General features: G+C 36.0%; 2 pseudogenes; both read right to left on the bottom strand.

Moving 5' to 3' along the window:
- Nucleotides 1-2,854: 2,854 nt before the first annotated feature.
- Nucleotides 2,855-3,160, bottom strand: LOC118847090 (annotated as a pseudogene).
- A 14,635-nt stretch (nucleotides 3,161-17,795) lies between these two features.
- On the bottom strand, nucleotides 17,796-18,225 carry LOC118848814 (annotated as a pseudogene).
- Between the last annotated feature and the right edge of the window lie 8,282 nt (nucleotides 18,226-26,507).

The raw sequence follows: 26,507 nt of genomic DNA, 5'->3' as shown, positions 1-26,507 counted from the left end.
TTTATTATTGTATGTATTTTCCCTCATTCCCTATAGCATTTATCATGTCTGATAACTGTGAAGTAGAATTTTAGAGTTGATTTAATTTGCATTTCTCTAGAACTTTTTTATATTATTATATAGATAGCTATGATTAATTTTGAAAATTGCCTATTCATATCACCTAGCTATTTATCATTTGGGAAATGACTTTTATTTTTACAAATTTGACTCATTTCCCTGTGTATTTGAGAAATTGGGCTTTTATCAGATAAACTTGCCATAAAATTTATTACTTTATTATAAATATTGTTTCTTTGAAATTTTGTGAATATTATAATATCAAAAATATTTCTTCATTGTCTGTTACCTTTTAGCAATATATAATTTCCCTGTAATTTTTTTTATTAGGTCCATTTTTGCTTTTTCCTTTTCTGAAATCATGATTGCTTCCCAGTTTTGTTTCTTTATTTGTTTTGTTTTGTTTTGAATTCAGCAGCTCTAGTTCAGCCTTTAATTTCAACTCTGTCTATTTCAAGTGCGTTACTTGTAAATGACATATTGTCAGATTCTGGTTTCTAATCAGTTCTGCTATCTGCTTCCATTTTATGGGTGAGCTCATCCAAGGTATGGGGTAATATTTACAATTATGATGACTGCTTTTTTTCCTTCCATACTGTTTTCTTCTGCTTATCTTTCTCTGTCTTTTTATCTTGTCCCTCCTCAAAAGTCTGTTTTGCTTTTGACCATTGCCTCCCTTAATCTGCTATCCCTTTTTTCATCCCCATCCCCCCTTCATAACTCTTATCTCCTTCCCCTCCTATTTTCCTATTGGGTAGGATAGTTTTCTATAACAAACTCTGTACATATATTCTCCCCTCTTTGAATTAATTTAATCAAGCATTGCCCACAATCTCCCCTTATTTACACTTTACTACACTCTCTTCCTTGTGTTCCTCTTTTATGTAAGAACATGTTCCCTCTTCTTCCTCTCTCTTCTTCCTCTCCCAGTGTATCCCTTTATTTCATGCCTTCATTTTCTTTTGAGATCTTTCCTACATAATCAATTCACAATTATGCCCTCTGTTTATATAGACTCCTAATTGCCCTAATAATGATAAACTTATTAAGAGTTACAAATATAATTTTCCCATATGGTAGCATAAACAATTTAACTTTATTGACTCTCATGATTATTCTTTTATGTTTACTTTTTTTTGATTCTCTGAGTCTTGTGTTTGGAAGTCAGATTTTCTTTTCAGCTCTGCTCCTTTCATCAGGAAAGCTTGAAAGTCCTCTCTTTCACCTACTATAATTTTTTTTCCCCTAAAGGATCATACTCAGTTTTTCTGAGTAAGTTATTCTTGGTTGTAATTATTTGCCTTTCAGAACATCATATTCCAAGTCCTCCACTTCTTTAACATAGAAGCTGCAAAGTGTTGTGCAACCCTGGATGTGGCTGCATGATAATTTGATTTTTTTTTGTTTGGTTCTGGCTACTTGCAATATTTTTACATTGACTTGGGAACTCTGAAATTTGGCTGTAGTATTTCTAGACATTTTCATTTTGGAATTTCAGTTGGCTATTGGCAGATTCTTTCAAATTTTATTTTATCATCTGTAACCAACATAGAGCAGTTCTGCTTGAAAATTTCTTGAAATATGCTATCTATGCTCTTTTTTTATCATAGCTTTCAGGTAGTACAATAATTCTTAAATTACTTCTCCTTAATTTATTTTCCAGGTCAGTTTTTTCCAGTGAAATTTTTCTCAATTTCTTCTGTCTTTCATTTTTTGACATTTTTTGAACTTTCATGGAGTCATTAAGTTCTACTTACCCAATTTTAGTTTTTAAGGAATCATTTTTATCAATGAGTTTCACATCTCTTTTTCTAATTTGCCAATTTTGTTTTTTAAGGATTTTATTTCTTCAATGAATTTGTGTACCTCCTTTTCCATTTGGCCCATCTTGCTTTTCAAGGAATTATTTTCTTCAGAAGATTTTTGTGCATCTTTTGCCTTTAGGGTGACTCTGTTTTTTAAGGTGTTGCTTTCTTCAGTTTTTGTGCTTCTTTTACCAAGGTATTAATTCTCTTTTCATATTTTACTTGCATCTTTCTCATTTTCCCCATATTTTCCTCTACTATTATCATCTCTTTCTTTAAATTTCCCAGGAATCCTTTCTGCCCTTGGGTCCAAATTGCATTTTACTTTGAGGCTTTTCTTGTAGTTATTTTAACAGTTATCTTTGTCTAAGTGTATGTTTTGCTCTTTCCTGCCACTGTGGTAGCTTTTTTATGGTCATGTTCTTTTCGTTGTTGTTGTTTGCTCATTTTCCCAGCCTATTTCTTTTTTTTAAATGCTTTTTATATTTATTAATTAGCCCTTGTGGTAAATACTGTTTCCTGGGTTTCCATGGGCCTTCCTGGGCCACACCAGGCCAGGTAGGAGACTCCCTCCAACTCCTGTCAAGGTGGAAAAGGCCCTTCTCCAATGTACAAGGCAACTCTGAGGCTGTCACGCTCTCATTTTGCAGAAGGGATGTCTGAGGACCCAGAAGATGGGGCAGGAGAGCCAACCCTTGCGAAGGGAAGAGGGAAGGTCCAAGAGATGCAGGAGTGGCTAGGGAAGGGAGGCCTCAGTAAGGGAGACAGCATTTGTGTTGAACTGGTGCAGGAAGAAGCAGGAAACAAAGAAGAGTGTAACAGACCTAGAGATCAGAGAGACTTTGGACAAGAATCTGGACACACACACATACCCATACACTTGGTACAGGATCCAGGGGCATCTGTCTCAGCCTCAGCCCAACAGATGCAAGTATTCAGGGAAGAAACTGGGATCCAGAGGACATTTAAATCCTTCCTATCATAAAGCATCATGGGCAGGGATGAGGACAAGGCCCCTGATCTCTGCCTTCTGGACTCTTGCCCAGGGCAGCCTTGATCTCTGCCACAATACACAGGTATTTATCTGAGGAGTCCACCAAGCCATGTCCAGCCTTCTTGGCATGTACAAGCTTTCCAGCAACCATTACTTCAAAGAAGCCAGTGACCTCCCGGGTCCCCTTGCCATTGACATTCAGGAGGCTGGGAAATTCATCCTCTAGCTTCTTCTTCAGCAACAGATACTTGGGCTTGTAACCTCAGGCACCACAGTAAATCACATGTACTTTGAGCGCCATGACTGGAGACAAGGCTTTGTCCCAGACCCGCTAGACCACTGCTGTACTATGGAATGCTGCGCCACCTGCATTCCAAATTCTTCCCAGCCTATTTCTTCACTTTGAATTTTATATTAAATTTGGACTCTTCTCACCCGGAGGGGAGAGGGGAGGAGTAAGAACTATGGAAAGCTTCAGGATGGTTTGTGCTTCTGTTTTCAGAGCTGCTACTACAATTTTGCAAGTTTTTGGTGCTTACAAGGTGGCGGTTTCCTGGGACAGCTGTGGTCACTGCTCTTCTGGCCTGTGCTCTGGTCTTTACCCAGGAAGGGCCCAGAACTGCTGCAATCACAAGTGTTAGCACTACTTTTGGACCTGCAACTCTCATCTGGTTTTCGGCTACCTTATGACTGATCACAAACATTCTTCTCCACCCTTGAACCACAACCCAGAATTGCCAGTCAAACCAGTTGCACCCAAGGCCAGCAAAGGGTACCCTAGAATCTCTTTCTGACCAGTTGTCTGACCCTTTTACCATCTCTGGTTTGAGAGCACCCATAGCTGATGCCACTGCTGCTTTTGGGGCTACCTCCAAAGTCTTCCCCTGGTGCTCCTGCCACACTAATGGCCTATACCTACCCTGTGTTATGAACCACTCCCACAGATCTCTTTAGTGATCTCAGGCTGAAAAATATCATTTTATGACTTTTTTCTTTTGCTATGTCATGCCAACAATTGATTTGAGGTGTTATTTTAAAGTTGTTTGGAGGAGACTGTTGGGAGTTTAGCTGGATTGCTGCCTGTGCTCTGCCATTTTAGTTCTGTCTTACCTGTCAAATGGAAATGGAATCTTTTCAAAGGCATTTCATCCTAAGATCCTGGAAGGGAGAACTGGTTTTAGCTAGCATCCAAATGTAACAATGGAAATATTGACTGACAGAAGAGCAACTTAAAGGAAAATTGCCTGATCTTTCTAGTAGAAGAAAATGTGGTTATGCCCACTTCCTTTCAAAGAAAATGATGGAACTGACCAATTTGCCAATGGTTTATTTACAACTAATTTAACACCAGGAATCTTAAGATTGTGGAATCACAGATTTAGAGCTGTTATCCCTTCAAAGTACCTATTGTCCATTCGATAATGTTATACACATGGAAACTAAGGACCAGAGAGTTTAATTAATTTGCCCATACAGTTAGTAACTGGCTTAGGTTCTAATTAAATGAGACCACTTAAAAAGATTACTTGGCATAGAAAACATATAGATATGATAGATTGTAGAGTTGGAGTCTCAACTTTGGAGAGAAAAAAATTCGGACAGTTCATAGCTAAGATTTGGATTTGAAATGACACTGTGATTTAGGGTTTTCCTAATGTTTTTATAAGTCTTCATCTTCTAATGCTTTTATATATATATTTTTTTACATTTTTAACAGGAATATTTTAATTGGATAATTATTTTTGCAGTAATTAATGTTTTTAAATTATTTTCATAGGCCAAATGAAGCTTCTAAGTCATGGGTTGCTTGAAATTGTAGAGTGACTGGGGGCTGAGTTATAATTATGTGCCACTGACCATGAATAAGGGCCATACTACTCTTCCCCTGGTTCCACCTAATACTTAAATAGGAGTAAAAAGAAAGATACTGACAGAACAAAATATACATATTTTATTTTGTTCAATAAACATAACGTTGAGAGGTAACTTGATGTATGGGATACAGCCAGTCTTGGAGTCCTGGAGTCTGAGTCAGACCTGAGAAATAGCCACACTATCTGTGTGGCTATTGGCAAGCCACCTAACCTCTCAGTACTACAGACAAGTGTCTAAGAATATGTATTTTAAGACAGGTGAGGGTCTGACTTCTAAGAGGGAATTTCCTTATTTGGAGCTCCTGAAACCAATAAAATCACAGATTGGGGTCATTTTAAAAACAAAACTATTAAATGGAACAAAATAGGTGCTTTCTATCTAGATTAATCCAAGATACTCTATTGTTGATTGTACCCAAATGGTAATATTTACTATTATTTTGGTTGGAATGGAAGTTATTAATGTACATACTTTATGCCAATAACTGAGCTAAACATTTGTTACTCTCAAACCAGTAATTGTTTGATTCTGATAATGGGGCATGAAGTCAGAAAAAGTGGATTGGACTCCCCAATACTGCTGTTCTTGAACTTTGTTTAACTTGGGCAAGTTACAAAACATTTTGGATCTGAGGGGTTTGAAAAAATGAACCCTAAGGAACATTCCTTTCATAATTATCTATAAATGGGGCCTATAGAAAAAGAATATATCCACCTGATAAACTTTCTACCCACACCAAAAGTATATTTTAGAGAGATATTTTGTACTAGTTTTAGAGGGAAAAACAGTATTAAAAGTGTTTATTATAGAATTGTTTTGTAATTAGACTTAGTAAAAAATGGATTTGTTTTAGATTCAAGAGGCAGGCATTTTAAGTGATTTTTCAAATGTTTTGAATTCATCAGAACCCCAAATGAGTTTTGCCTCAAGGAAATTTTCCCAATCCATATGTTTCTGATTCCCTTAGAGCTAGTTCTTACCAAAACTATTTTGATGATTTATTGGAGGTCTAAGAAGTCTTTTGAGGTTTCTTATATAGCCTTTTATGTCTGTTTCTTTAAACTAGAAAAGTCATTTTTTAGTTTAGGTAGAAAGACAAAATTTTCCATGCATATACACCCTAAATCTTGGAAATCAGAAAACCTATGGTGAATTGTCCCTAACCTTAAGGAATCATGAGCACCTATCCCTCTCATTCATAAGAAACATCTTTTGCATTTTCCTTGACTAAAGACAAAATAAAAGTCAAACATTGTGCTACACATTTTTCTCTTTGCAATCTGTGAACTCTAGCAAATCATCTTTGTCTGGGGATCAAAATTTATCCCCAGAAGTTCCTGTAGTATAAATATATCAATAAGCTTCATAAATGACACTGATTTAAATTTGTTTTTTACTTCAGGAGATATTCCTAAAATATCTTTCAAAAATATTCTGTGTTAACAGGGACATTAGTGAAAATAATTTCAGAAGCTGATTGAGCACAAATATTCTTTTCTACCAATTGTATTTTAACTGTTTGTATCACTAATAAATCTAATTGATTAAATTGACATATGCATGAGACTACAGTGTTTTAATGGCCAGAAATTGCTTCTATGCTTCCAATCATCAGGGCTATAAAGCTTTTAATTTGTTGAAACTGTGGGGCTATGATGTATTATATTGATTTTTTTTTCTCTTTTAACTAATTTCTTCTTAGTTTTCAACATTCATTTCCCCAAGATTTTGAATTGCAAATTTTCTCCCTATCTGTCCCCTCCCCCACCCCAATAGCATGCATTCTGATTACCCCTTCCCCCCATTAGCCTTCCTTTCTATCAACCCCCACTCCAATTCTCTTATCCACTTTCCTTCTATTTGCCTGTATAGCAAGATAGATTTCTGTACCCCATTGCCTCTATATCTTATTTCCCAGTGACATGTAAAAATAATTTTTAACACTGGTTTTTAAAAATTTGAGTTCCATGTTGTCTCTCTTTCTCCCTCCCCACCTACCCTCATTGAGAAGGCAAGCAATTCCATATAGGTTATGCATATGTAATCATGCAAAACAATTCCATAACAGTTATGTTGTGAAAGACTAACTATATTTCCCTCTATCCTTTCATGGCCACCGTGTATTCTGTTCTCTCCTTTAACCCTGTCTCTCCTCAAAAGTGTTTGCTTTTGATTACACCTTCCTCTCATTTTCCCTCCCTTGTATAGCCCCCCACCTTGATCCCCTTCCCCTCCTACTTTCCTGTAGGGTAAGATAGATTTACATACCCAATTCAATGTGGATGTTATTCTCTCTATATATAGCTATATAGAAATATATATAGATATGTATATATATATACAAATACATATATACACATACATGTAAATTAGTTATATATACACATACACATGCATACATACATACACACACATGAGTGTGTGTGTTTATAAGTATATATGTGTGAGAGTGTATGTGTGTGTGTTTGTGTGTGTATCCCTCCAACTACTGTAATACTGAGAAAGGTCTCATGAGTTACAAGTATCATCTTTCCCTGTAAGAATGTGAACAATTCAATTTTAATAATTCCCTTACAATTTCTCTTTCCTGTTTACCTTTTTCATGATTCTCTTGATTTTTATATTTGAAAGTCAAATTCCGATCTGGTCTTTTCATCAAGAATGCTTGAAAGTCCTCTATTTCATTGAATATCTATTTTCCCCCAGAAGTATCATACTCAGTTTTGCTGAGAAGGTGATTCTTGGTTTTAATCCTAGCTCCTCTGAACTCTGGAATCTCATATCCCAAGCCCTCTGATCCCTTAATGTAGAAGCTACTAAATCTTGTGTTATCCTGAATGTATTTCCATAATACTCAAATTGTTTCTTTCTGGCTACTGGCAATATTTTCTCCTTGACCTGGAAACTTTGGAATTTGAAAACAATATTCTTGGAGTTTTCCTTTTGGCATCTCTTTCAGGAGGTGATCAGTAGATTCTTTCAACTTCTATTTTACCCTCTGCATCTAAACTACATGGCAGGTATCATTGATAATTTCTTGAAAGATGATTTCTAGGCTCTTTTTTTGATCATGGCTCTCAGGTAGTCCAATAATTTTAAATTCTCTCTCATGGATCTATTTCTGCAGATCAGTGGTTTTTCCACTGAGATATTTCACATTTTCTTCTATTATGATTTTTTAGAAAGTATTTTTCAGTGAGCCCTTGGACCTCCTTTTCCATTTGGCCAATTTTGCTTTTTTAAGATACTCTTCTCATTGTTTTTTTGGACCTCTTTTGCCATTTGCGTTAGTCTACTTTTAAGTGTTATTTTCTTCTGTATTTTGGGGAGTCTCCTTTAGCAAGCTGTTGACTCATTTTCATATTTTTCTTTCATCACTCTCATTTCTCTTCATAATTATCCTCTACTTCTCTTACTTAATTTTCAAAATCCATTTTTAACTTTTCCATGGCCTGAGACCAATTCATATTTTTCTTGGAGGCTTTGAATGTAGGAACTTTGATTTTGTTGTCTTCTTCTGGTTGTAAATTTTGATATTCCTTGTCACTAAAATAAGATTCTACACTCTGATGTTTTCCCATTGTTTGCTCATTTCCTCACCAATTTCTTGACATTTTATCTCTTTGTTAAGGTAGAACTCTGCTTCCAGCATGGAGGATGTACTGTCCCAAGCTTCAGGGGTTTTGTGCAGCTGTTTTCAGAGATACTTCTAGTGACCTATACATTTTTAGTTCTTTTAATGAAAGGAGAGATGTTTACTCCTCTCTTGGCCTGTGCTCTAGTCTGTAACCACAAGCACTATTTTCTGCCTTGGGACTGTGAGGAGGATTCCACTTCACCACCACCACAAGCTCTGCCACACCAGTGTTCCTCCTTGTCCTGGGACTGCCTGCTAGGACTGTGATGCAGATGCAAGCACAAGCAAAGCCAGAGAATCCTGCCTCAGAGGCAGTAAAGAGATCCCTGTGATACCCTCTAATCAGATGCTCAATCCATGTATCATCTGTGGGCTGAAAACTCCAGAAGTAGCCACTGCAGCTGCCACCAGTGCTGCCATCCATGGGCCAAAGACCAGCAGTGTGTCTTAAAGAGTTGGGCATACTTGTAGCTATAGGCCAATAGCCCACAGAACTCCTAAGTGAAGTCCTATCAGAGTGAAATATAATTAGGTCATGTTTAGAAAATAATAAATTAAAATACATTACAGCATAGATAATATTTTTTGTGTGGTTTTCTAAGTCAATATTGGTCTGCAGGGATCCCTTCTATTTGAATTTGTTGCCATTGCTAATATACAGAGGTTAAATAACTTGATAATGTTTACATAACATGAATCTTTCTGGCAACCTGACAGGTCTTTCTGGCCATAGGCCACCTCTAAAGAGAATACACTATGATGCTTTTCAAAATTATTGTTCCTCAATTATCCAACATGCTTAGGACAATTTGAGAGAGTACTGTGTAATTCTATATCATAAACAGAGAGAAAACCCTGAGGACAAACTAAACAAAATAGATCTGGAGCAAACAGAATGAAAAATAACTTTCAATCAACTTTTCAAGACAAATTCTATTGAAAGAAGAGATAATCTTGGATAAAATCATTGGATCTCAGAACATAAGAAATCAGGATGGGGGAAGGCAGAAACCTAGACACAAGTGATGTGGATAGAGAATTGCTGATAAATTGGCCCTAAGAGGTAGAGATTGTGACACTACTTCTAATTCCTAGGAAAGTCCTGTGGGAAGTGAAAATGCATTGATAGCAAAGGCTTTTTTTTTGTTTTGTTTTCATATTGTTGGTTTTAATGACAGCACATGCACAGAGAGATGCTTCATAAATACTTATTTTGGAATAAATATGGTATGTGGCAATCAAGGAAATGAAGTATACCATATGGCAGCTTTCCCTTTTATTATATTTTTTTAAATAACATTTTATTTTATTTTTTTTATTACTACTAATAAACTATTTTAACATTAAAAATGAGTTCCAGATTCTCTCCCTCCATCTATCTCCTTCCCCCTTATTGAGAAGGCAAATAATTTGAAATTTTATACAGATGCAGTCATGAAAACCATATTTCTGTATCAGTCATATTGTGAAAGAAAACACAGCCCCCCTGAAGAAAGGTTTTTGTTTTGTTTTGTTTTGATGTTTAGTATGTTTCAATCTCCATTCAGACTCTATCAGTCCTTTCTCTGGAGCTGGATAGCATTTTTTCATTATAAGTCCTTCTGAATTATTGGAACATGGTGTCACTGAGAATAGCTGTCATTCACAGCTGATCATTTTGCAATATTGTTGTTACTCTGTACAATGTTCTCTTGGTTCTGCTCACTTCACCTTGCATCAGTTCATGTTTTCCTTTGTTTTCCTGAGAATATCCTGCTCATCATTTCTTATAGCACAATAGTATTCCATCACAATTATTTACCACACACCCCAACTTGTTTAGCCATTCCCCAATTAATGGACTTACCCTCAATTTCTAATTCTATGCCATCACAAAAAGAGCTGCTATAAATATTTATTTTTAACAAATAGGTCTTTTCCTCTTCCCCATTCCACCTTTTTTATATATTTGGGATACAGAACTAGTAGTGATATTGTTGAGTCAAAGAGTATACAAAGTTTTGTAGCCCTTTGGGTCATAGCTCCGAATTTTATACCAGAATGGTTGGATCAGTTCTCAACTCCACCAATAATCCATTAGTGTCCCAATTTTCCCACATCCCCTCCAATGTTTTCCATTTTCCTTGTCTGTTATATTAGCTAATATAATAGGTGTGAGGTGGTAGCTCAGAGTTGTTTTAATTTGATTTTCTCTAATCAATAGTGATTTCAAGGATTTTTATATGACTACAGATAGCTTTACTTTCTTCATCTGAAAACTTGCTGTTCATATTTTTTGACCATTTATCAACTGGGGAATGACTTTTTTTTTCTACATTTAAACCAGTTGTCTCTATATTTGAGAAATGGGGCCTTTATCAGGTAAAATTGTTCTAACCCCTCCCCCCCATACACACACACTTGTTTTTAGAATTTTGGTTTTCAATCCACTCCAATATCTTCTTCTGTTTTATGGATGAGTTTTTCCCATTCACATTCATAGTTATAATTACTAACTATATAAATCATTCCATCCCACTTCTTCAACTTCAGCTTTTTCTCTCTCTCCTTTTGCCCTGTCCCTCCTTAAAAGTTTTTGCTTCTGACCATCACCTCCCTCAATCAGTTCTCCCTTCTATCAATCCCATGCCCTTTTTTGTCCCCCTTCCCTCTTCATTTCCTATAGGGTAACATAACTTTTTATATCCAACTAAGTGTGTATGTTGTGCCATCTTTGAGCCAACTTTTATGAGATTAAGATTCTTCTTTTTGATTTTATTTTACCATTTCCTGAAACATTGTCGAATCATTAACTTCCACTGTCCAATTCCATTTTTTAAGGAATTATTTTTTTCGGTGAGTTTTTGTACCTCCTTTTCCATTTGATCAGTTCTGCTTTTTAAGTAGTTCTATGGGTTTTTATACCTGTTTTTTTACCATTTGTCCTATTCTGTTTTTAACATGCTATTTTCATCAGTATTTTGTGCCACTTTTACCAAGCTATTGACTCTTATTTCATGATTCTTTTGCATCACTCTCATTTCTTTTCCTAATTTTTTGTCTCTACTCTGATTTTTAAAATTATTTTTGAGCTCTTTTAGGAATTTTATTTGAATCTGAGACCAATTTACTTTTTCCTATGAGGCTTTGTGGCCCATTTCACACTGTTGTCCTTTTCTGAGTTTGGATTTTGATCTTCCCTGTCACCATAATAACATTCTACAGTCATTTTTGTTGTTGCTTGCTCATTTTCAATCTTATTTCCTGACTTTAAGCCTTATGTTAAAGTTGGTTTCTGATCCTGGGATGGAGAGAAGGAAGTCTGTCCTAGCTTCAGGTTTTCCTTTGTGCTACTATTTTCAAGCTAATTCTCGGAATCTATAAATTTTCAGTTCTTCCACATATGAAGGAGTAGAACTGCTGATAATTCTCAATAAATATCAGTATCCACAATAAAAGCCCTGATTATCCTCCCAATCAAAGAGTGTAATCTAGAAAATAGGAATAATAAAATACAATGGATGTGGGTGTCACATTTTAGGGCAACATTTTTAAGTAGTCATTTTAATCTTTGAGTGTTTCTGATAAAGGAGAATATAATACTTTCACTTTGTTAAAGAAATAGGAACAATCTTATTTGGTAATTTGTTTTATCATGCTTCCTTTTATTGGAGGGGTGAAGTTAACCCAAAGAAATGTTAGCTAAAAGAAAAATTAAAATTTTAAAATTTCTTTGAAGCCAGTGTCTTAAGGTTCACATGCCTCAAGGCTCACTGCTTCAGGGTGCTTGTTTTAAATGGAAAACATGCTGATGATAGAAATGATTTTTTAAATGTCTTAATTGGATCCCTTTGATACAGAGAAATTTCTAAATAATCATTATTCAAAATATATTTCCATTCAAATCAACAAACATTTAATAAATATCTCCCACATTCAAGTCCCAGTACTAGGGCCTGGGGGATGGAAAGATGAAAAAACAACCCAGTCTTTCACATGGGCTATCAAATAGAGAGATATGTGAGATAAAATATATACATAAATATGGTACAAGAAAGATGTAGTAATATACCAGAAAAAATATGATACAAAACAAAATCATAAGGGAGGGTCTTTGAGAAATAGGAGTGGTGATGATTCCCAGAAAGCAATCTAGGAAGGTTTCTTGGGAAAGGTGGCAACTGAACTGATCCTAGAAAAAAGAGAACTATTTGCAAAGTCAACAGTATAAAGTAGAATCTTTGTGTTCAGGGGACAAGAGAGGGCCTGAAAAAATTATGAGGCGAGCCAACCTGGATGGAATCTGAGGATGGTTACTGCCTCAGTTTGGCTAGAATGTAGAAGAAACTCAATGAAGAAATAGGAAATAATGCTAGAAATGTTGGATGGCATTAGAGTGTGGAGGAATTTAAATACCTGGACTATTTGATTCAAATTTTATAATAAGATACTCTGAATCATTTATAAATAAGTTTCTTTTCAATTCAATTCAGGAAATATTTATTTAACTCATACTCCTTACCCCCAAACAGGCAAGACACAAATGTAAAAGATACGATATGAAATTGAGAACAGATTAATTCTTACTTGTATTCCTATATAAATATTTTTTAAATATATCTCATTAGAAATCGTAGGATGTAAGAGCTAGAAAAGACCTTAACCACACACTAGATTAACATACTTCTTTTAAAAATTAGGAAACTGATAACTGGAGAAATAAGGAGATTGGCTTAAATAAATGACATTTAGAGTCACTCTCTTTAAAATGTAGCTTAATTTATATTGTTACTCCCTCTCGGTAACTCCTTCCTGTAAAATAGATTCAAATGGAATCAAATGGGGACACTTTATTAGGAATGGTTATAAATGTCTTAGAGAAGAGCTGTTTAGTATATGTTAGGAGAAACATCATTCTGCTACTACCTAGGATCCTTTCTCCTGTTTGGAACAATTGGGTGATATGGGTGCTGGGAGGAAAAAAATTCTCTCCTACTGGTTTTGGGGCAGCGTACTTGGAAAATTATATTTAGCGTAAACTTATGATGTCTCTAACATATTCTACTGAGTACTTTCTCTCTTCTCATCAGCTAGGGAGATATTCCAATAGCTTTGATTTTTAAAAGGATTCAACTGCATCTCTTGATGCAAAAGGAGGTTTTAAACACATTATACACAGACTGGTTACAGTTTTATTTCAAATTCCTTCATTGTAATTTTCATTGGCAATTCCTCGAAGTAAAAAAAAAATGTGAGACAAAACCCAACCACATCCTTAACATCCTGGGCAGTCTTAAGGAAGCTGCTATATTTATCTCCAATACTACCAGCAAGATATTGGCACTTAAACTCAATGGAGCTGCCAAGATGTATGTAGGAAAGTGTCAAGGTCTTGTTTTGGGTTAGGTGAAAATTTTGATGACAGTAACCCATATTTTCTTGTACATTTTCAGCAAAGAGTGTCAGGATTGGGGAGGAGACTGTCCTTTGGTAGTCTGCTTTGGAAAGATCACATCTGAGAACTTCAGTTATAGATGCATTGATAAGTTAGGAAGATGAGGAAGATGGCCAACATAGGGAAGGTTATGACATATATGAAGGGACTGGAGATGCTTAGTAATAATTTTCTTCCAGTGTTTGAAAGGCTGTCCCACACAAGAGGGATTATATTGATTCTGCCTGGCCCTCAGGCCAAAACTAAGGACAATAGATTAAAAAAAATAGACATTTCCTATTTATCCTGTATATAGTTTGCTTTGTATATACTCATTTATATGTTGTATCTTCTTTTAGATTGTAAGATCTTTGAAGGCAGAAGCTTTTTTCTTCTTGTTGTATCCTCAGAGCTTAGCACATAGTAGGCACTTAGTAACTGTTTATTAATTGATTTATAGTCTCAATGTAAGGAAATATTTCTAAACAACCAGAGCTGTCCAGAAGTGAAATATGAATTATTGGTCTCCATTCCTTGAAGTTCTTCCAAGCAAAACCATGCCTGCCAGGGCTCACGCCACCAATTCTAAGACAGGCATGATGTGTGAAGTCACATCTAGCAACCTCCCAGACCTCAGAATTCCTTTTAACACACTTGTCCTAAGAGTATGTCTGCCCAACAGGATATCATCTGTGATGATCTATTGTGGAGGAGGTTTCTGTTAGTCTTCTTGTTGAGGTCTGGGTTAGAATTGTTAGTACCTGAGGTTCCTTCTAATTTGGAAATTTTTTGTGATTCTATGACATATTTTTAACTGCCAACATATAACAACAATGAAAACAATTGTCAGGGCTACAAATACCTGTGGCAGGTGGAGGAGAGCAAAACTTATTAGCCTGTCTCATTAACATGGTAACAATGAAAGAACAAATGAATGAGAAAAGAGCATGCATTAATTATTTAAAATGTTTAAGGAACTGTGCTAAGCCCATGGAGTGACAATGCAAAAATGAGACAGCCTTTGTCTTCAAGGAGCTTACAATCCAATGGAGGAGGAAGAGTGGCAAATGAAAGGATTTCCTTCCGAAGAGTCATATCTATTTATTATTTCTCAAAACTGTTGATTTTTAATAAAAGTGTGATCAGCAACCTGTTTCAGTTTAGTGTTACCTATGATACAATATGGCTTTTTGAATGCTCAGATCTCAAAGATCAGGGAAATGAAAGGATATTGGAAAATTATAGGAAAACAATGATATTGTATACAATAGAATTTATCAGGTACCTCCTATGTATCAGATTCTCTGTTAGGCACTTGGGCTAAATAAATGTGAAATAATCCCTGCCTTCAAAGAGCTGACATCTGATAAGGGAGATAAAATGCACATACACAAGGCATTAAAAAAAATTTTATACAAAAGAGATACAAAGTAACCGGGGCTAGCAATGGGGGAGACACAAGCTTCTGGATCTGCAAGGAAAATCCACATGTCTCCCTAGTTGTTGCTTATATGAGCTCTGAGATTCCTTGTACCAGCTCTCATTCTCAAAGATGGGTTTCTTACACCTGTATCCCTGTGCAAAGCTACATCTCTATCTCAGACTTCTATGGGTACCTCTAAGGATCTTGGGTGATTTTCTAAGGCAATCATCTTGAACTTCAAGCAATGAGATTCCCATCAAACCAATCACTTGAGAATTATTTTAGCCAGAAAGTCTTAAATAGCTTTTAGAAAGGATACAATTACTAAGGTTGTATGATAAAAAGAAAAAAAAAAAACCAAAAGTCTGCGTCACTTTCCTACATATACAGAACAGATGTGACCCAGAGATAAATCTCCTGGTTATTGAAACTCCTTCCATTTGTCTAAAGCTCAAAATATTCTCCTTAGGCATGGTGTACTTTCTTTGCTATGTGTATTACAGAGTCTTAAATCTTTATCCATTCTGTCCTTGCCTCCCAATTTAGATATTATTTTTCATTTATCCAGGGATTGCAGTAGTACCCCAATGGTAAGAAGTCCAAAATCTTTCAGATCCACTGAAACTCAAGGTTCTCTTAAAAATGATATGAGAGAAGTGAGGAAAGGAGATTTGATAAAGCCAAGACTGGGGCCTATCCCTTTCCGCAATATCGTTCCTTCACTGAAGTGATGATAACAATATTTCATCACTTGCTTTAAGTGAAATGGGCTGGTATGACTGAGGTAATCAATTAGCCTCAATTTCAAGTTTAAGTTAGAAGAGATTATGTAATAAATATTAAGGTCTGGGGATAGGAAACAGTTTGCTATTGTCAAAGAGCACTAAATGGCAGAGAGCAAATTCTCTGCCATGTGTATTCCCTAACTCCAAATGTGTGTTTGTGCTCTTCTACATGCTGTGAGTATGTGTGTGTATGTTTATATATACACACATATACATACATAGATACGTATATATATACATGTATATATATATATACGTGTGTGTATATATATATGTATATATATATATATATATATATATATATATATATATATATATATATATATATATATATGTGTGTGAGGGGAGAGACAGAGAGAGACAGAGAGACAGAGAGTAATGTTCATGATTTTTCCCACATTAGAATGTGAATTCCTTGAGGGCAAGGGCTGGTTTTTGCCTTTGTTTTTATCCCAACACAAAACATGCCTGGCACATGATAGGTATTTAATAAATGCTTGTTGACTTGACTTGGCAGATATGTTTGGTATAATACTCCTCAGAGAGATGAAAATAAACATATAGAGAAAAAAGGCCAGTTTTCTGGCCATTTTCTATGAAAAAATAAAACATCTAGAAAACTAGTAAGTTTTTAACTTCTCATTTTGACATTTGGTTTTTGTGAAGCTATGTGCTGGGAAATGCCAGAATTTGTATTTTTCCATTTTCCAGGAAAAGATTGTTTTCTATATCTCTAGCCCTAAAGGTATATAAAATACCTAAAGAAACTATGATTTTATAATTGCAGGCTACTCCCAGTATGCTATGCTAGATCTAGCCTTGAAAATTGTCCTTTTTAAATAGCCATTAGGCTGTAACTACTCTACTATACCATCATGTTTTCTTTAAAACAAAATCTGTGCCTCAGAAAGAATTGTTATATAGTGTTTTATTTTTCTAGGACTCTATAGATCTGGGTATTAGTCCAATTTCTGTCACAAACTTGATGTCCTCGCTGTATGATTTCTCTAGGCCTTAATTAATGAGGTGATTGGATGAGACTCTGACCTCTAAATTCCCTTATCTATAATAGTCAGTAATCCTACTCTGAGTTTGATTACAGTTCATCCTTTCTGACATAGTGTAATGATATTTTGATATTTTATCATTACATCTGTCTAATGATAGTAGCTTAAAGAAATAAAAGTCTGACAATAAGTTAATATCAGCCTTGGTATCATCCTCAGCTTATTTCCCCCATTTATTGCACATTTCCAATCTGTTGACCAGAAATATAGCAAAATAAGTTAGAAAACTTGTCATAACATAGCTACCTCCCTAGTTCAAACCATCTCTCTACTCTTCTAGACAATTTCAATAACACCCTAATTGATTTCTCTGACCCAAGTCTCTCTCCACTCTACTTCATCATTCAGCCAGCAAGCAACCGAAAGGGTTTTCCTAAAGTATAAGTTTGATCAGGTCACTCCAGTACTCAATAAACTATAATGGTTTCTATTTGTTCTGGGGTCAAGTATGAAATTATCTCTTTGACAATTAAAGCTTTTCTCTACCTGGTCTCTTACTAGTTTCTAGTCCCCTCCACCCCCAAGATATCAATCAATTTTATGCCCTCTAAAGACCAACTATACTGTTCTTTTTGTTCCTCATAGAAGATACTCCAACTTCCTTCCCTGTGACTTTCCATTGGTTCCTCCATATACCTGGAATGCTCTCTCTCTCTCTGTCTCTGTCTCTACCCTTCTGTGTGTGTGTGTCTTAACTTCATTTTTTTTACATGACAAAGACATCATACAATTTTTATTATCTTGGTCTTTCCTTCTTGTCTTTGTACAAGGCCAGAAGAGAACTATTTGCAACTTTTACAACCTTGAATTGGACTCCAGGAATGTCACCAGCAGCATGACCTTTTGGACCAAATATGGCAACCAAAACTTCATCATTTTCCTCAATAAAGTTCAAGCACCCATCATTGGGAAGAGAGGTAGTGATTTTTTTTGCCATTTTTAATCAGCTGGACTCTCACACACTTCCTGATGGCAGAATTGGGCTGTTTGGCTTCCACATCAACTTTTTCCAACTCAATCCCTTTGGCATGAGTTGCTCCTCCAAATGGGTTGGCCTCCAAGGCAGTACCCAAATGAGCTTTCTTGTATTGTTTGTCATGCCACTTTTGGTCTATCCTGTGGCTTCGGAGTTTTTGAGCAGGATGAAGACCATGGCACTTACCCATGCTGCCACCCGGACAAGAGAAAACAAAGAAGGAAGGCGTGTGTCTTAACTTCTATTGTAGAATCCCTGACTTACTTTAAGATTCAACTAAAGAACTCCCTACTGAAAGTGGCCTTACAAGATGCTCCTGCCCCACCTATTAAAGTCTTCCTCTCAGGCTACCTTTCATCTACTCTGTATTTATTGTGTGCAAATCAATTATGGGTGTGGTGTCTTCCTTATGTAATTTTCTTGAGGATAGAGACCAGTTTTGCCTCCACTTTGTATCTAAATGTTTGTTGATGGATTGAGCTAAAATCAAAGTGACCTTTTCCAAGTACATAGAAGATTCAATTACATTCATTTTAGTTGTGCCTGACTCTACACCAGTCAAAGAGGTAGAGATAGCTTTGAAATTAAAGGATATTTCACAAAGTCACATAAGTTTAGTTAGAAATTGCCCTGGCAGCCATGTAGTCCATTCTAAGAGCCCAAAAGAATCTCTACCATACCATAATCCTAAAGGCCTCACCTATCCTCTGTTGGAAGACTTAACCTGCTAATTTCCACTCTCCCAAAACATGCTTGTATTAATTTTGTAAACGTTCCTTATAGAAAAGTGCATAGAGATTAAGTGTTAAAGCTAAGAAGACCTAGGTTTAAGTCTTGCTTCTGACATATACTGATTGTACGACCCTGTGGGAGTCACTTAATGTAACCAGAATGGACTTTGTTTTCTTTGAATGACTCAGCTTACCTCATTGAGCTTCCTGGGACACTGGGGCTTGCTCTTCCGGGGCAGGAAGCCCAGCGACCATGCCAGGAATCAGAGAACTTCCTGTGTGATGAGTCATGGGGCTGGCTGAGGGGAGGTGTGTTAACCTGGTCTATGCTAGGGGGAGGGGCCAAGTCATGAACCAATTGGCACTGGTCATTCAGGCGGCTCTCGATGATGTCAAAAACTCTATAAGAGGGGAGAGGACAGCTTGAAGATCCTCTCTTCCTTTTCCGGTTGGAGCCAGAGATGCCTATAGCCAAAGCTGAGCTGCCGGTAGCAGAGCTGACTGGAGGCTAGTTGGTAATCTTCTTACCATAGAGGGGAAGCATGTATACGATTTTGCCTTATACTATCTCGCTTCTCTGTGGCCTCCTGGTTACCCTTGTGAGGCGGACTTTTTGGGCCTGGAAGCTTTTGATGAAAATATCAAAATGGGGATGCTATTTTGTGGGCTTGTTACTATGGAGTGTAAATATGTGCTTTAATTCTCCTGCCTTCTGCCTAGAGAATTCCTTATATCCTGCAGTTCCAGACCTTTTAGGCACATATGAGATTCTCTTTGAAATCATAAATTCTGCCTTCCTAATATACTTAATTTCTTAGTTCTCTAGGCAACTCTAGGCAAGAATATAAATTGCTGAGAAGATGCTGACTTACCTTGATAGAAAGAGTTTCCTCTCCTGGGATTTCCCTATACTAATGAAATGACCTACGTACATATTCAGATTACAACGATGTCTGCAGTGCTGTAGATACTAAATGAAGGCTGGTCAATTGATTGATTGTTTGATTCCATGTGAGATTTCTTTAATGACATGAAGATGGCCTTTTTCTTTGCCCTGAGTGATCTCTTGTTCAAGCTAAACTTCTCCTGGTTCTTTTAACTGAACCTCATTTGGAATAGTCTCAATGGTCTCTTTTTCAAATTTATCAGTGTCCTTTCTAAATTTATCTGCTTCTTTTAGTACTGCAGCATAATTTATTGTCTTTTTGGACAAATGCATTGTGGGAATATCTTCTCAAAGAAGGTAGGGACACTTTCCTAATAACAAATAACAACATAAAACATAACAGTGAGAGAATAGGTCTATCCTATTTTCTTCATAAAATTTCAGTTTGCTTTAGAGGACTCAGCTCACATGACAAATGGGCAATACCTAAAACCTTGGTCTCAAGTTTTTGTAGCTAGTGTTTACATAGCACTTTCTCTATGCTAGACACTATGTTAAGCAATTTATAAGTATCACCTCATTTTATCCACACAGCATCCCTTGGAGGTAAATGCTATTATCGCTTCCCTTTTTAGAATTGAAGAAACTGAGGCAGACATAAGTGGCTTAAACAAGGACATATGGCTAGTAAATAATCATAGCCAGATTTGAACTCTGGGCTTTTGGACTCCAGGACCAGCACTATATGTACTCTACAACTCACCTGCCTCATTGATCTGCAGAGGCACAAGCAATGACTAAGGTAACTCTGCAGGAATATCTAAGGATTTGGTACACAATGCTGCACTATGTCCTCATCACCTTAGATGCTACTTTTTATTTTCTTCATATTTTTACTATCCAATGTGTTCCTTTTCCATCTTTTTCTTTTGCATTTTCCTTTTTCCTATTTTTTCATTGTATGATATCTTGCTTTCTGAGTCCACAACTCTCTTCCCTTGATCATTTAGAACTTTAAGGCCATAGATGCTACCTAGTCCAAACTCCAAATATAAAGGAACTAGGGTCCAAAGAGATTAAATAATTGCCACAAGGTAACATGTGGCACTCACTTTGTGACTAACATGCTTTTCACATAATCATTCCAGAGATTTTCTTTTGCCTTTCCTCTCTTACTGATATCTGTGCAAAGGGTATATTAATAGATAGTTTTCATAATGGCTAGAGCTGAAAAAAGCCACCAATTGATAGACAACCTATTGCAGATAATACTCTCTAATATTGGTTAAGACTGTTCCTTGGATGGTAGACATACAATCTCTTAATGGTACCATGATTGAGTCCTTTCCAGCTTGAAAGAACCTTCCAAAGTTCTCATTCTCTTGCCATGAACTTCATAAATAAAACACTAGAGTGAAACTTTTGTGGAAGGTATATAATGTGTATCTGGATACTATAAATTTATGCTTTACAGTTAAACCAAATGATTTACATTTCCCAAGTCAATTTTGAGAGAATCAGACACACACACACACACACACACACACACACACACACAGAGAGAGAGAGAGAGAGAGAGAGAGAGAGAGGGGGGGGGGGGGAAAGAGACAGAGAGACAGAGAGAAAGACAGAGAGAGAGACAGAGAGGCAGAGAGACAGAGAGCCAGAGAGAGACGGAGACAGAGACAGAAAGAAAGAGAGAAAGACAGAGACAGAGACAGAGAATTGCTGAAAGCCTTAGATACTTGTTGCTGGCCAGCTTAGCAAAATTAATGCAATAATTTGGAAACAAGGAATGAAATTGAGTCTTTATATTTGTGCCCCAGGATCACACATGCTCCCCACATGTATGCCCTCCCATGTACACTTGTATTCCCCAAGTTTATACAATTTCCCAATAAAGAGGTATATGTATTTGCAAGGGAGTTTTTATGAGGATTATTAGAAATGTTATCTTGCTAGTTTTCTTACTTTACTATTTCATCTAATACCATTGTTCTGAATTCCTTTATTCTCTGGCTGAATTGAAATATTAAACACATTGGTGGAGGCCCATGAACTGTGGTTTGGGAGGATTTGAAATTTACATGGTATGTTGAATCTTACTGAATTGAGTTTTGGGTTGGGGTGGGGTTCTTAGAAAATTATCTAAAAAGTTTCTTCATAGGACCATCACTGCTCCAATGAGCTAAATATGTGTCACATTGCATGTAATAAAAGAGAACATTGCGGCTGTGATTAGGTTGCAACATATAACCAATTAATAACTCCAAAGGACATGACAAAGATATCATCCAAGCATTGCATAATACAAAGAGAAGTAGGGCTAGTCATGAGGCAAGAGTATGGAACAAGTGTAGAATCATAGGATAGACTTGTTCTTTCACTCTTATGTTTTATGTTATTATTTGTTATTAAAAAAGTGTCCCTGCCTTCTTTGATCAGATATTCCCACAATTTATTTGTCCAAAAAGCCATGCTCAAAATATCCAGAGACAGAGAGGATGACCTTTAGCCCTTTGGATGAATCTCTTGTGGAAAATGTGTAATAACATGAACACAATGCTTGCAAGAAGAACCAACATACGTCATCTATATCATTGGAGAAAACTCTGGAATTGATGAGATCAGGAATGCGTTTGTGTAAAATGAGCATCAAATTTAGAGTTAGAAGGGTCCTCAGAAATAATTTAGTGTGATCCTCTTATTTTATAAATGGGAAAACTCAGCAAGAGTATGTAAATGACTTGTACAAAACATATAAATAGTGTACAGGATAGCCAAAATTTGGACCTAGGTCTGCTGCCCCAAGAGATGGTGTAATATCTGTCATACCCTTCTCCCTTTCCTTTAATGACTAATTGGAGTTATAGAACTCCTTGATATGATGTTAATCTCCTTAAATGACAACTGCATTTATTATTAAGCATACCCATTTTTGCTGGTCATGTAATTTCATCAGTGTAGGTAGTTAACAGTAAATACTTTCCTCTACTAACTTTATCAGAATTTTTTCTAAAAGTTTTAGCCTAAAAGTTCCTTAGATGCTGAGAGTTTAAGTGACTTGTCTATGGACACATAGCAAACAGCCTAGGCACCTGTGTGGTGCAGTTAGGTTAAAACACTTTACATGGAGTCAGGAAGATGTTTTGAAATCTTGCCTCAGAAATTTATTAGCTACGTGGTTTTGATTATGTCACTTAACTTAGAATCCTCACAGGGTTGTTGTGAAGATCACAGGAGATAATATTTGTAAAGCATTTAGCACATTGCCTGGCTCATAGTAAATAGTTAATAAATGTTTGTTTCCTTCTCCCTTGTGAGTAAGGAGTGTTGTTTAAGAAGCAGTTAGGTGGTACAGTGGATAGAGTTCTAATCCAGTCTCTGGTGTTAAGAAGATTTGCATTCAAATGTAACTATAGACATTTTTGAGATGTGTGACCTTGAACAAGTCACTTAAACTTTTTTCTGACAGTTTTTTTTAATTCTAAAAGGAGGATAATAATAACATCAATTTTTGGGCCTTTGTGAGGATAAACTGAGATAATTTTTGTAAAATGCTTAGTATATGCCTGGCACATGTTAGGTATTTAATAAATGCATATTCACTTCTCCTTCACTGAAATATCTACTTACCTATTTTTCCTCATTTTAAAAATGTGGCTAATCATAGAAACTACTTTCCAGGGTTGTTGACATGATAAAACAAGATAATATTTCTAAAGTTCTTGGCCAAACATAAAAATGATACACAGTCTAGCTATGATTTTTATTAATGTTGTTAATTTTATTATTAATCCTGACTCTCAGGCCAGATCTTTATTCACTACTTCATATCTTGCACATAATAATAATAATATTTTACACCTTATTCTCTTCTCCTCCACACTTTCTAGGTATTATAAGCCTAGCCTGGTGCTTGTAGAAATGTATCATGAGTAACCCTAGCATTCCTGCTATGGCTCCCTCCTTGAAACCCATGTGGAGAGGCAAAAGAACCAATGAATGAGCTAAAAGAACATACTTGGCCCCATGGAAAGAAGGGCTTATTTGTCTACTACAGTGTTAAGCTGCCTGAGGGCCAGCACCTCTATGATCTGATCTCAGTTATTATCTAATTAAAAAATAAAATAAATTATGATAGAGTATACAAGGGATTTGGGTCCACATGCAGTAGAGCTTGGATTGCAATGGAAAGGAATGTCTATCCTATATATCCCTGAAGGATTGCTTGAGGAAGAAAAAAAAATGTAACATAAGAGATATTGGAAAGAAAGTCAGAAAACCTTTAATGTACCTGGGCATTTTGGTTAAATGAGTACAGACCAAGAACATGTCTCTTCTTGCTCCCCTTACCCCTGCCATAGAGAGATGCTTTGGAAATGAAAAATATAGGTATATCTAGAATTTAATGCAATTATAAATTCACAGAATGGTTGCCTTCTTGTGACTGATAAGATCATTACAATGCCCAATATTCCTCCATCTCAGATTTTTCTATTTTTGATAAAAGTGAGTACATGTATTTCTCTCTGGCCAATTAATATAGTGGGAATGTATTCTCTCAACAACAATAAAAACCAACATTAATATGAATAAAATTTTAGAATTATTCTGATATCTCTTATGTTTGGAAAATGTCATGATTTGATATGGTTTGAAAGTCTCTTGGCATATATCTTAAGATGCAAATTTGTTCTTAAAATCCACATCCTGATTCTAATAAATATTTTCCCCATGAGTAGCAAAGACAGTCTTCATCCCCACCCTTACTCTCCTTAGTTTTTCTAGACACTTGAAATTTATAAAATGAGAATGTATTAATGATATTAATTTTACCAATAGCATGTTACTTTTCATAACCTGCAAAGGGCAAAGGTACTTGGATTGTGGACAATAAATTAGACCTTTATCAATTATGAATGGTTCATGAGTTATTTCTGGAAATATCTTTGTATGTGTGATGGGTTGTCATTTTTATAGAAAATAGAGGTCACTTCATTAAATTGGTCTAGCCACTGACTACTTTGTGAATAAATAATGTACCTTGGTCGTAAGGCAAGCAGCAACTTAGAACAATTATTGAAGACATTAGGAGGCAATGCTAATGTATTTCATGCTTCAAAAGCTACAGCTGCCAAAAATTCATAGCAATCAATCAACATTTTCCCACTGTTTTTCATATCCTCAACAGCACACCGGGGGTGATCATTATGAGCCGCATTTCCCCTTTTTAGATAAAGTTGCCGGATCTATTGATTAACCTATTGTTCTTTTGTGCCATCTCTGCATGTAGCTGGATTCTATTTTTTTCCCTTTTGTAGAATTAAAAATAAAGCTACTGCAGACAATTTTGCACATTGCCTATGAATAGAATTACCTTTGATTGGGTTCCATGGTTGTAATCTATGATTTAGATTAGGAAACTGAACAAAAGGCCTGTGAGTGATAAAAAAAAATTTGCCTTTCTCAGTCCAGGAAGTCTGATGTGGATTTTAAAATGCTTTAGTGGTCATAATCATGGCCCCAGGAAAGCAATTCCTATAAAAAACCATTATTTGTACTGGAACATGCATTGGAGACTGACTTAAAGAAAGTATTCAGTGAGCTTATAGGATAAGTAATATTGTTATTCACCTTAAATGAAAAGATGGGATTTTTAGTAATATTCTCCAGAAGAAAGCAAGGGACATTGGAATTATGGCCAATAGTTGCTGTCTTCAAATCACAAGGACTTTGGTTTGTTTTCTTTGATTTTCCCAAATCAGACTTTAACAAAATAATTTTAATGAATTTGTCATAGTACATTGTCATCAAAACCAAATGGGCACAGTAAAATGAGTTTTCCAATTTAAGAGTAGGATATATATTATATGAGAAGACCTTGGTCAATCAGCACTTGGTAAACTGGAGAATTCCAGGATCATGCTCTACACTCTTCAAAACAAATCTTTAGCCAGTTCATGACTACTCTGACCTGCAGCCTCAGGATCAGCTCAGAGGCAGAAGCCAATCATTTGAATCCAAAGACTGTTATTAGAGTAGAATGCAGAGAGTCAGTAGAATCCCTAACTTAAATGCCACAATAGTAGAAAGTAAAATATATTAAAAATATAAGTACAATCAAGTCAATGAGAATTAATACAGTAGGAACAGGACTGGATGTCCCTGGGACTAGAGTATATCCAGGAAAGACTAAAAGATCCCAATCCCATTTAGCAACTTGGTCTAAGCCATGAAATCAAGCATCCATTTCTAGGAATGTCCTGTGTCTCCTGTGATTACCACATTCCAATAGTAAGCTTTAAAGAATACAAGGGTGGGTGCTAGGAAAACTAATCTCTAGGCCCCACTTTGACATTAATTCTGGGGCAATTTCCTTCTCTGTAAGTTGAAAGTTTGGCTAAAGTAGTCTTTGAGACTTCCCAGCTTCAACTGCCTATGTCTTAAAGTTGTATTTATTTGGCAATTCCACTTTGAATCAGCTTTAATTTCAGTTTTAATTTAATTTCTCTCTTGTCTCTACTCTATCCTCACCCACTCACCTGTCAAAATGATATTCCTAAAGTATGGGACTTATCGTGTCACTACTTTGCTCACTAAACTCTAGTTGTTCTCTAGTATCTCTATGGGTAAATAAGAATGCATCTGTTTGGAGTTTAAAACTCTACAACTTGGGCCTATATTTCCTCCTTACCTTACTACTTGATTCTCTTCTCTGTGGATGCTTAAGTCTAGCCATGCAATTCTTCTTGCTATTCTTTATAAATATCAGTCCATATCCAATCTCTAGGACTTTACATAGAGTGTCCCATGCCTTCACATACTCTTCCTCTTAATATCTGCCCTTTAGAT

Source organism: Trichosurus vulpecula, chromosome 4 (assembly GCF_011100635.1).
Source record: "Trichosurus vulpecula isolate mTriVul1 chromosome 4, mTriVul1.pri, whole genome shotgun sequence".
In the NCBI taxonomy this organism is placed as follows: Eukaryota; Metazoa; Chordata; class Mammalia; order Diprotodontia; family Phalangeridae; genus Trichosurus; species Trichosurus vulpecula.
The sequence above is the reverse complement of the archived record's forward strand: the minus strand, read 5'-3'. Positions and strand labels throughout refer to the sequence as shown.